We start from the raw sequence: 13895 nt of genomic DNA, 5'->3' as shown, positions 1-13895 counted from the left end.
CGAACTGAGGTCTTACAGTACCTGCATTGGCACGCGGGTTCTTCACCACTTGAGCCTCTTGGAAAGCAAAACGGCAAAGCCGCAAAACCCTAATCTTTTAGACCTGTAAAGACTGTACCAAAAGGAAGAAGAAACAAAACGGTAGCTGTTGAGGTGATGGATGTGTTAATTAGCTTGATTGTGTTGATCATTTCACAATGTGTACATATACAAAACATCAAGTTGTCCACCTTAAATATTTACAATTGTAGTCAGTTATAATTTAATAAAACTGGAAATAATTCCTATGTCTGCTTTTAGACATAACTCCACCAGATCTATAACATTCAAATCAGAGAAATCCAGTCAGAGCCCAAGGGAACGGGGCTTCCTATCTTCCATTCAGTCAACCAGTCCACAGTTTAAGGCAACTCTGCTACCAAACATATTTTTCCTGGGGCACAAGTGAAATCCCTCAAACCAGAACCTAATCGTTTCTTTTTCCTGCTGTTCTGTTTCTGTAGAGGTGACATAAGACGGTTTGGTATCCACTGAAGTATGCACGCTCAGCTGCTCAGTCATGTCAGACTCTTTGCAACCCCATGGACTGTAGCCCACCAGGCCCCTCTGTCCATGGGATTCTCCAGGCAAGAATACTGGAGCAGGTTGCCATGCCCTCCTCCAGGGGATCTTTATAACCCAGCACTCAAACCCGTGTTTCCTGCGGCTTCTGCATTGCAGGCAGATTTTTTACTGCTGAACCAACGGGGAAGCCCCCACTGAAGTATCAGATCAGATCAGTCGCTTAGTCGTGTCTGACTCTTTGCAACCCCATGAATCGCAGCACACCAGGCCTCCCTGTCCATCACCAACTCCCAAAGTTCACTGAGACTCATGTCCATTGAGTCAGTGATGCTATCTAGCCATCTCATCATCTGTCGTCCCCTTCTCCTCCTGCCCCCAATCCCTCCCAGCATCAGAGTCTTTTCCAATGAGTCAACTCTTCGCATGAGGTGGCCAAAGTCCTGGAGTTTCAGCTTTAGCATCATTCCTTCCAAAGAAATCCCAGGGCTGATCTCCTTCAGAATGGACTGGTTGGATCTCCTTGCAGTCCAAGGGACTCTCAAGAGTCTTCTCCAACACCACAGTTCAAAAGCATCAATTCTTCGGCACTCAGCCTTCTTCACAGTCCAACTCTCACATCCATACATGACCACAGGAAAAACCATAGCCTTGACTAGACGAACCTTTGTTGGCAAAGTAATGTCTCTGCTTTTGAATATGCTATCTAGGTTGGTCATAACTTTCCTTCCAAGGAGTAAGCATCTTTTAATTTCATGGCTGCAGTCACCATCTGTAGTGATTTTGGAGCCCAGAAAAATAAAGTCTGACACTGTTTCCACTGAAGTATAACCCATTGCAAATATGTAAGCACAATCTTCTCTAAATATTCTCAACCCTTAAGTGTCTGAAATGAAGTGATAGTTACAGGTGAACTGTGAAGCTGAACTAGAATCCTGTACTTGTCTCTGTAAGTTCTCTCAGGCTCTGAAACAGGAAGCTCTAACCTGTGGGAAAAGGTATTTTTTACTTCCTCCAGAAGGACTAACGAACACAGCCAGGCCACTCTTATTATTCCCAGACCAAAGGCCAGGGGACAAATAGAGGCCCACACACCATATAACAATGTATGTTAAAGGTACACATCAAGCTGACAGTCGTTAGTTAAACTCTGTCCTATGGGACTTCCCTGGCCATCCGGTGGGTAAGACTCTGTACTTTCATTGCAGGGGTTCGGGTTCGGGTTCGATCCTGGTCAAGAAACTAAGATCTGACACGCTGTGTGGCACAGCCAATAAATAAATAAAAATTTTAAACATATGTATTCTATCCTCCTTCCTTGAAAATTAAACCTTCATAATGACAAAACTGAAAAATATTTTTAATACCATTAGTTTTGGTTTTTTTTTTGACCATTAGTTTTAAATGATCAAAAGTAAGTATAACGTCAAAGATAACTGAATTTAATTCAAGTGACAGTTCTGTTGGTACACTGCCCATGTTAAAATGAGTTCTAAAGACATGCCATTCATAAATTATTATACTTTTCATAAAAATATGGCTTGCCTTTATTTCAGCACACTAATTACATTGTTAAAGATTTTTTGCATAATTCAGGTAAATTGACAGCAAAGCCAAATTAGACAAAACATTCTTGAGTCATTGTAGTTCTTAGTTTTTTTAAATTAAATTCAATGTAGAGAAATTTCCCTCTTCTGAGGAAATAGCAATTAACATTGTCAATGAATTCTTGAAGCAAAACTTAGCTTCAGAAATTAACTATAATTTTACATATAATTTAAAACATTTTAATGTGATCACATATAATAAATTATTAACTCAAATGATAGCTCAGTTGGTAAAGAATCAGCCTGCAATGCAGGAGACCCTGGTTCAATTCCTGGGCTGGGAAGATCCACCGGAGAAAGGATAGGCTACCCACTCCAGTATTCTTGGGCTTCCCTGGTGACTCAGCTGGTAAAGAATCTGCCTGCAATGTGGGAGACCTAGGTTCAATCTTCCCAGGGGCTGGGAAGATCCCCTGGAGAAGGGAAAGGCTACCCACTCCAGCATTCTGGCCTGGAGAATTCCATGGACTGTACAGTCCATGGGTCACAAAGAGTTGGACACAATTGAGCAATTTTCACTTCACTTTCTGTCATAAAATATCTTAATTTTATCACATAAACCACAGTGCACTGTATAGTTAGCATTTCTGTATGAAACATTCAAGTTCATAAAACCTATGTCTCATTTCTCTCTTCTGGTAAATCTCATATGTTAAACAAAATTTGATTTTGTTGCTTTAAGAGCATTTAGTCATTATTCTTAGCATGTATCTGAGAATAGTTATGACATCAGATTTGATACGTGTTTCATCAAGATGTCCCTCCACTCACTAGATTCAGAGAACATAGTCTCTGAATTGTTCCCAGCATCATTTCTACGAGCGTCACTGAGACCATTCTCCTAGTAACAGGTTCAGATGCTGCACCTTACATGGCACACAGAATGCTTCTGTATTTCAGTGAACATCCTCCTTTGCACACTTTTTTAGCTTACCTACCATTTGGTGCCTTTATTTTAGGCCTTTTCTGACTGATCTTTTAATACTTTTTGAGAATTTATTAAATTATATTAAATATTTGTATAAAAATAAAACTTTCACAATCCCAGCTTCTGTATCAACCTAACTGCCAATGTAAAAAAATCAATGTCATGCTCCATGTTTATTACATCTAGACTGATGCTGTCAAATAGGATTTTATGCAATGATGAAAATGTTCTGTATTTGAACTGTCCAATATGTCAACCATGCTCCATACAAGGCTGTTAAGCACTTGAATTGTGGTCAATGGGACAGAGAACCTGGATTTTTCATTTTGTTTAATTTCAATTTATTTAAATCTAAATAGCCACCATATTGGATAGCATAGATCTTGACCAATGTATAAACAAACTAAAAAAAATATGAATTTATCACATTGCAAAATATTTCTCAGTTGGCACATTGAGCCAATTAATGAATGCCTTCTTGTCCCTTCCTGGAAATTATATCTCCTTAAATCTATTGACTTTATGCTGTCTGAGAAAAATGATTTGTTAATTAGTTTGTCTTTCTTTTATTTATGAGTTCTGCCACTCAAATTATTTCCATGCCCTGATAGAATATCTGTCTCCATGATCTTGTCCCACCCAGGATGTGGACGTGGAAAAGTTTTTTTTTGTTTTTTTTTGTTGTTGTTGTTAAAGCCTTAGCTGTGTGGGTGTTGCAGAAAAAAAAAACCAAAAAAAAAAAAACCATTGCTTTTTCTGCACCTTGCCCCCACTGGGTGTACACTGCTGCTAAGAAATACATGAAACATACGTATGGACAAGAGGGCCTGGTTGGTAAAAAGACGCAGAAAACGGCAGTAACTGTAGAGCATCTGGCTATCAGGTGCCACTGGACTCAGAGAGCAGCAGTTATTGGAGACGTGAGGAGAGCATGCAGTGGTTTTCAAGGGCGCACTATCATATTTTGTGAAACGAAGAAAGAAGCCCAGAGTTGTTGCAGAATGTGGCTGTAAGACAGGATGCCCAGTCATTACACAGAGACATTCCACAGAAGCAAAGGGAAATCACCCTGAAAGGCTTTAGAAATGGAGATGTTGGGGTTTTGGTTGCAACCAATGTTGCTGCACGTGGGTTAGATATCCCTGAGGCTGATCTGGTTGTTCAACGTTCTCCACCAAAGGATGTGGAATCCTACATTCATCGTTCTGGGCGAACAGGTAAAGCAGGCAGGACCTGGGTTTGCATCTGCTTTTCCCATCACAAAGAATACCAGTTAGCCCAAGTGGAGCAAAAAGCGGGAATCAAATTTAAACGAATAGGTGTTCCTTCTGCAACAGAGATAATAAAAGCTTCTAGCAAAGAAGCCATCAGGCTCTGGGACTCTGTGCCTCCCACTGCACTGGGTCACTTCAAGCAGTCAGCCGAGAAGCTGACTGGGGAGAAGGGAGCCCTGGAAGCCCTGGCAGCCGCCCTGGCCCACTTCTCCAGGGCCAGGTCAGTAGACCAGCGCTCCTTGAGCAACTCAGAAGTGGGCTTTGTGACCATGATTTTGTGGCGCTCGATTGAAATGGCAAACATTAGTTATGCTAGTGAAGGGAATGGTCTTTCTCAAAGGAAAGCAGGGTGTTTGCTTTGACATCCTTACTGCATCAGTAACAGAAGTATAGGAAAAGTGGCATGATTCACAGCGCTGACAGCTTTCTGTGGCCACAGAGCAACCAGAGCTAGAAGGTCCACAGGAAGAATAGTGCAACTTCCGAGGAAGCAGGAAGGCAACTGAGGCTTCAGGGGACAGCACGAAGGCCACCGAGTTGTCAGGGGACAGCAGAAAAGAAGTAGGAGCTTCAGAGGACAGTGATCAGGAGGGGGCAACAAAGGTAACAGATTCCAAAACAAAGGCAGAAGTGGAGTTTTGATAAAGCATTTGGACAGTAATTTGAAATAGACGATTTATTTGGCAAAAACAGAACCATGTTCAGCAACGTGGAACTGAACATTATTTTTCATACAAAGTTCAAAGCACATTGTATTTCCTTCCTGACCACTGCCCAGTCCCCATCTCTTCGAGAGAGAAAAGCTTCATCTAAATTATTTCATCTGATTGATGGCTGTCATTTATAACTTTATTGCTACTTCTGTCTTGGGTATTCCTTTGGAAAAGGTGTAAGGATTCATTACACCTTTATTCTAATCCAACATTCTAAAGTACTATCCATAGATTATAAGATAAAGTCAAGCATGTATCTGCTGAAACTTTTTAAGTTGACCTGTCTTTATACTTAGAAATATCTCTTAATAGTAGGCTTCCCGGGTGGCTCAGTTGGTAAAGACTCTCTTGCAATGCAGGATCCCTGGGTCAGGAAGATTCCCTGGAGAAGGAAATAGCAACCCACTCCAGTAATCTTGCCTGGAGAATTCCATGGACAGAAGAGCCTGGCAGGCTACAGTCCATGGGGTTGCAAAGAGTCAGGCATGACGGAGCAACTACCACTCGCACTTACTTGTGTGGGTGTAATACATAAGCCCTTCTAAAACAGAGTCTTAGGTCAAAGACTCTTCTTGTCCAAATGTGGGTAAAAAGGAAAATCTTGAGTTGGAAAAAGAGGTGGGGAGAAGAGAAAAGAAAGTAGGGCATATAGATTGGTTTCCCTACTTAGGATGCCCAAATGTGGAGAAACATGGTAGCTGGCATTATGGTAGTTAGCTAAATAAAGTTAGCACAACTTTCTTTCCACAAAAATGTTCTGAGGAAGGAGATTAGAGCTTTGCATAATCAACATTCAATAAATAATAATTGATTAAATTAATCAATAAAGTTCACATCCATCTATGACACCCACTATGGCGATACAAGGAGGGACTTTTAGCCACTCTTTGGGGTCCAATAATTTAACACATGAAGTTCTAGTCCTGAGAACATCTAGGCAAAATATACCACCTCCCTGGGATTCACTTTTATCTATAAATCAAGAAGTTTGCATATTGGAAAACAGACCCCATCTTCTTGATCTTCACAATGGCATCATGTTCACTGTCTGGACTTCTAATGGAATTGTTGGGTCTGTTACACGAGGTGACATTAAGAAGTGGCACATTCAGATAGCCCTCACTATAGGAACACCATTTCAGGGATACCGTAATTGTTCACTAAGGCTGCATTAACAAAGTACCACAACCTGAGTGGTTTAAACAACAGAAATTTTTTGTCTCACGTCTCTGGAGACTGGAGTCCAAGAGCAAGCCGTCAGTAGGCCCATGCCCCTCTGCAGGCGCTAAGGCAGCATCAGGGGCAGCCTCGCGTAGCTTCTGCGGCTCCTGGGTCGTGGCGGCATAGCTGCAGTCTCCACATGGTGTTCTCCCTGCATGAGTGTGTCTGTTCACATTTCCCCTTTTTATACGGACACCAGTCATATCAGCTCAGCGCCCATTCTACCCCAGACGACTGCACCTTGACTAAGTACAGCGGCAACAGCTCTATTACCGAATAAAGTTCCTTGTGAAGTTCTAGATGTTAGGACTTCAACACACAAACGTGGGAGGGACATAAATTAACCCGCAGCACACATATTCCAGATTTATCTATTTTCAAATATATTGCTCTGTTGCATTCACATAGTACTTTTTTCTGTTTTCTAAAACTTTACATATTTTCCAGGTAGATTATGTATTACCTCCATTTTATAGGTATGGAGTGCAAGGAGCATAAAGAAGATAACTGACATTCCTAAATTTACACATTGTTGTCAACGCTCATTTCCTCCAAAGTGAGATTATATTTCCTCTTTTCCATACATGATTTATTTTTCTAACACCACTTTTATTTCTGTTGCTTTCATTCCTATCCAAACTGAATGCTTAAAAGCCACTTAATCTTGCCTGTTTTCTGTGCCTATAAAAATTCCAACTTGAGTCTTTGTTATTGTGTTTGATCTCAAGAACATGATAAATTATTCCCAGAGACTGATGCTGGGTTCTGAGTCTTCCTGCAGACAAACGAAATGATTGAACCACAAGCTTTGGTTCCTTGGAGTAATAGGAGTATCCCCGAGCATCTAGCTGATGGATTCTCTATAATTCTCCAGCGGTAAACCATACAGACAGTAGAAAAAGCTAAAAGATTGGAAGTGAGGCAAGATTTGTCTAAAGTCCCACCATGGCCACATAGTAGTTGTAAGTAACATCTCAGACTTCATAATACAATCCTAGTAGCATAACAGGACTTGTCAAAATACATATAAAAGACCCAATAAATTGGAAAGGGTTTCCCAGGGGCTCAGTGGTAAAAAAATCCTCTTACCAGTGCAGCAGACAGAGGAGACTCAGGTTTGATCCCTGGGTTGGGAAGATCTCCTAGAGGAGGAAATGGCAACCTACTCCATATCCTTGCTGGGAAAATGCTATGGACAGAGGAGCCTGGCAAGCTACAGTCCATGGGGTTGCAAAGAGTCAGACATGACTGAGCACACACACAAGCATGTCTTGCTCTGTGCTGCATGCAAGAGGCAGGCAGAGGCATAATCTATTTAATGCAGGCACCCTTCAGGAACCTGTGTCTCTCACATCTCCAACATTAGCAGGAGGATTCTTCACCACTGCACCACTACATATTGAGACCCAGAGAATAATCAGAAAGATGCTATCCTTGATGAGATGGTGGGGGAAAAAATGCTATGATGAAAAATAAATCAGGAATGGGGAACAGGAAATGGGATCAGAAGCAGTGCATGTGTTTGGACAGGGAAAGGCTCACAGAAGATACATTTGAGCAAAGCTCTGAAGTAGGTGAGGTAAGAGCCTTGGGCGTTCTCTTAAAGAGTTTTCCCAACAAAGGAAGTAGCAAGAATTCATGGCTCTTTGAATAAATCTAGAGAATCATCACTCCTCAGAACTTGAATACTTGATTCAAGAATCACATTTAGTCTCTTCTGCTTTCCCCTATTTCAAAATTATTTGGAAATGGAAAATAGAGGGGCCTCCCTGGTGGTCCAGTGGTTAAGAATTCGCCTTCCAATGCAGAAGACCTGGGTTTGATTCCTGGTCAGGGAACTAAATCCAACATGCCATGGGGCAACGAAGCCCTAGGGCTGCCGTTAGAGAAAGCCCATGCACAGCGACAAGAAAGAAGGCCCGAGCGCTGCAACCTGGGGGAGCCGAGAGCCATGATGAAGACCCAGTGTGGCCAAAATGTAAAAAAAATAATAACTAAAAAATAAAAAATAGGGAAACTGTTTAAGCAAAGCTCAAGTACAAGGGACACTGCAGTGAAGAACTGGTTCTATGAATAAAACCTTTTTATTCTATTTTTGGGCTTCCCATGTGGCCCTAGTGGTAAAGAACCCATCTGTCCACTCAGGAGATGTAAAGAGATGTGGGTTCGATCCCTGAGTTGGGAAGATCCCCTGGAGGAGAGCATAGAAACCCACTGCAGTATTCTTGTCTGGAGAGTCCCCATGAACAGAGGAGCCTCCTAGCAGGCTACAGTCCATAGGATCACAAAGAATTGGATACGACTAAAGCACTAAAGCAACTAGCATGCATGCATACTATTTTTAGCAATAAAGAGAGCAAAAGGAACTTTTTCAGACAAATATCTCAACAGCAAAAGTTAAGCCACCATGGGGCTTCAGTCTCCAGAGGGCAAATTCCTTGACAAGAAGCTCAAGAGGTGAACAATGACTGAGGCGGCGGAAGCCCCCGAGCTCCATGCTCCTTTTCAGTGCCGGGACGCAATTTCCCTTTATCATTTTTGGACCAGTCCCCTTTCCAATTAGGGACCACAGCTGCTAAGAATAAAGTGGAGTCTGTTCTACTGGCAGAAGGCACAATGGCCCACTCATGTCATCAATGAAGTCATTGTTCGGGAAATATTGCCATTGAGATATTTTTAAATGCTAATGAATTAATTTCTGTTTCAATGCTGATTGCCACTCAGTTCCTTTTGTTTTTATAGACAGGAGGGCTTCTTTTTTTTAATTGTGTGGATCCAAAACATTTCTCATGAATATATAAATTTAGAATTTCAGGAACCTTTAACATTATTTATGTAACCAACTCACTTATAGAAGAGAATGCAGCCCAGGAAAGCTGAGTAGCTTGGTTACAGCCCTGCTGCTACTTAATGACAGACTTGAAATTAGGAACCAGTCTTCACTCTCCATCCAGCATTCTTTTCATGGTAGCAGCCTCTGCCATCAGAAATATTTTTATTAGAGGGATCTGTAATTTACCACTAAATATTCTTGCCAAATAAGTATATTCTCCCAGCAACTTTTTTCTTAGTACTCAAATATGAAGTCCAGTCAAGTTTCTCAAAGCCTTCTCATCAAATCAGTGCTCTCCTTTTCACTCAAGGGAAAAAAGTTCTTGAACACTGGACAGTCTCAGGGAATTGAAGGAATGTGTATTCTTTCAGATACAAGCATGTTTCCCAATGCAGCCTGTTCTGTGGCTTGTGTGGACATTAGTTACCAAGAGTCTCTCTCCTTCAGGTGACCCGGTTAATGGCTTGTTGCTGGTAAATCATTGGGTTACTCTTTCCAGAAGCTGAGGGTACTTCAACCATCTCAATTCAATGCCCTTAAGACTAGATACTCAATGAGACTCACTGGAAAAAGGGGGATCTCGCCAGCATTCTGGAACATACAAATGTGACTCAGTTCACATTTTTATTAAACAAGCTGTACTTTATCTGTGTGCATGCCTGCTCAGTCATTAAGTCGTGTCTGACTCATTCTGACCCTATGGACTGAGACCCAGCAAGCTCCATGGGGTTTCCCAGGTGAGAATACTGGAGTGGGTTGCCATGTCCTTCTCCAGGGCATCTTCCCAACTCAGAGATGAAACCCACGTCTCCTGCATTGGCCAGCAGGTTCTTTACCACTGAGTCACCAGGGAAGCTCATACTCTATCTGCATTCGCATTCTTCTGCTGTCTTTAGGAGAAAACGCAACCCTGGTTTAGATATGCGGCTTGAGCGCAATAAAAATAGTAGTGACCCTGGAGGTCAGAGAATTTTTGCCTCAAGCACTTCATTCATGTATTCAACAAAAATGTTAAGACCTATGAAAAGCCAAGGCCTATTCTAGATGTTGTGAAAAAGAAAAAATTATTCATGACATTTGTTAAAGATGAAAGACAGATTTCATTCAAAGTGCGGCTATTGGGACTGGCTGGGGACCACTGTAATAGGAGCTTGTAGTGGAGAAGAGAGTGATCTCAACTTTGAACACAGCCTGGGCAAGTGGGAATTTATAGTCAAGGAGCGGGATGGGGGTCAGTAGGTAGAAAATTACTAAGAGAAAATATCTGGGGTAAGGGAAGATTCTTGCTTAGCCCACCAAACGAGTTTTATTGAAGGTAGTCCAGTGTGATCAAATATCACTTGAGGGATGGTGGAAGGTGAGGAACCCAATTAGATATCAAGAGTGATCAGATATGGGAAATTCTAGCTAAACTGACATTGCTAAAATGGGAAAATACAGAAACAAATATGGAAGCCCAAGAGTTGAAGCCTAGTTGAGAAATAGTTCAAGAGAGCTTGGAATTTAATCAAGAAGAGAATCTTTGTTATAGATAATAAGGGATGATGCTGACCTAAGGCAGTTTTCTTGATTTGCCTTGATTTGCAATGTCGTGAACCTTGAAAAATCCATTTTATGTATCTTGGCCTTGGTTTTCTCGTCTTTAAAATAGGAAGTCTGGGGACTTCCCTGGCTGTCCAGTAGTTAAGACTCCACACTTCCAGTGCATGGGGTGTGGGTCCAAAGCCTGGTTGGGGAACTAACATCCCACATGCTTCAGATTGTATAGTCAGAAGCCAAATAAATAAATAAATAAGGGTGGAAATATGAGAATAAAAAAATGGGAAGTTTTTATACTTGCCTTAATATTTTAACACATGAACTATTCTCACAAATAATAAATACTTTATAAACTATGAATCAAATTTCAAATGCAAACAGATTTTAAATACTGTCCTTCCAGGGGATGCTAGTAATGACAATAATGTGCCAAGATCATTTACCCATTCCAACATCCTGCCAGGCAGGCACCACGTCCTACCATCAGCGCAACTGAGGCACCGGAGAGTGAAGCGTTTGCCCAAGTTCCCAAGGACGGGAGGTAGAGCATCTGGGATTGAAACTCTGTGACTCAGCTCTAAAGTGTGAAGGCCATGCATATGTGCCTTCTGCACAACAGACCAAGAAAAAGCCATAGATGGCTGTAAAACTCTTGGAGTAAACAAACCAGAATGGTTTATAAAGTTTCATGCACTTTCAGTGACCTACATCTCTTGCCCCAGCAGTAGAAAATGTCTCCCAGAGCCGAATGTCTTATCTCTAGATACGAAGTCCAGAACCATCAAAAGCAATAATTGAAATCCTATCTCTGGGTCAATCAGTCTACAAATTTGACAGTTTAATCAAGAGATATGCGGTCACCACTGTCAAAAAAAATTTTTTTTGTATCTAGGCCCAGGCAATTTTAGTATGATAAACTCAGATAAAGTTTACCTGGAGCTCATACAAATTTCAGGAATTGACCTTTGCAGGCCTAGACATTTCTTTTCTTTTTTAACCACAAGTGGGGGAAAAAAAAAGCAAAACAGCAAAATCAAAACAAATATAACTGGAAAAATAAGCCTGAAATACTGACAACAAAAATTTCCAATTCAGTAGCTGTTCTTTAGAAATTTAAATATCTAGAAGAATTATCTAGAAACAAAATTTTCTGTGGGTTTGCTTTCATCTTAAGGTGGTGTCACCATTGATTCTATCTACAAAAGCAGATTGTAACTGTTAGGTAGTGAGAGTAGAAAAAAGGGAGTCCAAAATGGTAGTTAAAAATTGGCAGCTAAAAGGCAAAGAAAGAAAGGAAAAAGACTGAGAAAAAGAAAACAAAGGAAAAAATCCAAGGACCGGAGTGGGAACCTCCAGTGGGAAAAAAAAACACCACCTTCCTGATGGGTAGCCTGCGCCACTTTGCGTAGGGCAAAACCAATCAGGCTCTGGGGGAAGGAGACAAAAAAGCATCAACAGGAGGAGCTAAGACAGGTTGAGGCCACTTCTTCAGGGTCTGCCTGCCCTCACCTCTCAGGGGTGTATGTATGATCTGCTGTCTGCTTAATAAAAGCTTGAGCTGTAACCGAGCTATAACACTGGTCCATTGTTTCATATCTTTGCTGCAATGAGACAAACCAAGAGAAAGAAATGCACACACCTGAAAAAATCAATTACATAAGCAGCCTTGACTTAAGTCAAGGAAACAGTTCCATCAGTGCCTGGCAAATTTGCAGCCATGTTCCTGTCCCACATAATAAACCAAACCTTAATCTTTGGCAAACTTGAAATGTTAGTTACATCTGTTTGAGGTGGATTGTGTTAGGGGAGGAAAACCAGCTCATCAGCCACATGGCTTCCTCTGAGTGCCTGAAACCGACGTTCTGGCGCCTGGCTTCTGGGAGATGGAAACATCCATCTGGTTAAGTGGAAAGTGGAAGTGGACTCACTCAGTCACGTCCTGGTCGTTGGGACCCCATGGACTGTAGCCTGTTAGATGTCTCTGTCTATGGGAGTCTCCAGGGAAGAACACTGGAATGGGTTGCCATTTCCTTCTCCAAGGAACACACCAAGTACAAAGAAAAGAAAAAAGCAAGCAAAGACTAAAGCTGAGGCCAAGGCCTCAGAGCAATAGTTAAATTCAATTCCAAATAACTGTCCAGAACAATATTGATGTCGCTCTTTCTAAACTCTAAAAGTGGCTTTTAATTAATTCATTAAAACAATTAAATTATACCATTTAAAAATTCTTATTCTTAAGCTTTTTGTTTTTCTATGTTTTGTGTAGTCCATCTGTCAACCAGAGAGAGTGTTCACTTGAGCATAAATCTTCGCTTGGCCCACACGTATGTTGCACATGTGTCATATTTATGCCTGAAGTTGGAAATGAATGTGTTCATTATCATGCTATGAAATGAATAAAGACATCCGTGCTGCTTTTCACACACAGCCAGCCCTTGCATGTCACTTCTCTCTTTCTGCTTAGCCTTAAAACCATCCTGCAAAGTAACTAAAAAAGGTATTACCACTCCCGTCTTATATTTTAAGAAAATGAAGCCTCCAAGAAGTTAGGCGAGTAGCCTTGTAAAGGCTAATAGGCTCAACGCTGTGCTGAAAGTACCTGGACCCTAGAGCAGAGCAGACCAATCACTAGTGTTTCCCACCTGCCTTCCTTCCCTTCTCCCTCCGTCCATCCCTTTCTCCTTTATTCTAGAGGCCAGTAACTATTGGACTCTGAAGTCTGCCAGGCAGACAGCTTATTCAGTCACTGACTGGCAAATTCATGGCCATATTCCCATTCCAGTCATCTAAAAGTGATAACCCCAAATCCGACCCAAAACTTGAAATTGTAGCTCCATCATGTCTTCTAAAACCTGACCTTTCCTTCTGTCATACCTATCATAGATATTTTTGTTGGCTAATTTGGATAAATATGTATATTGCTTAACAGTCCTCATAATTTGCACAACTGTGTCCATTGTGATGAACATTCTTTTGTCTCCAAGTATCCTTGGAAACAATGATTTAGGGCAACAAAGATTGCGGTAATGAGACACTGAGCAGACGTCCATATGTGAAAACGACTCGCTGGAAGCTTAAGGAAGAGAGAGAAGCTTCACCCCCCTGTCGCCAGCACGACGACCTTTCTTTCAAACACGCTCACAATGCAGCTGCTGTTTTTGTTTCCAGCAATAATGCGGGGTCATTACTGCTGTCCTTAATCACGTGACCTCAGCTTCT

General features: G+C 41.5%; 1 pseudogene; it reads left to right on the top strand.

The window, feature by feature from the left end:
• The window catches only part of LOC129626934 (nucleolar RNA helicase 2-like), a 49263-nt pseudogene extending 44232 nt beyond the window's left edge, over positions 1-5031 (top strand).
• The last annotated feature ends 8864 nt before the right edge of the window (positions 5032-13895 follow it).

This window comes from Bubalus kerabau, chromosome 14, assembly GCF_029407905.1.
Source record: "Bubalus kerabau isolate K-KA32 ecotype Philippines breed swamp buffalo chromosome 14, PCC_UOA_SB_1v2, whole genome shotgun sequence".
NCBI classification, from domain to species: Eukaryota; Metazoa; Chordata; class Mammalia; order Artiodactyla; family Bovidae; genus Bubalus; species Bubalus kerabau.
The sequence above is the reverse complement of the archived record's forward strand: the minus strand, read 5'-3'. Positions and strand labels throughout refer to the sequence as shown.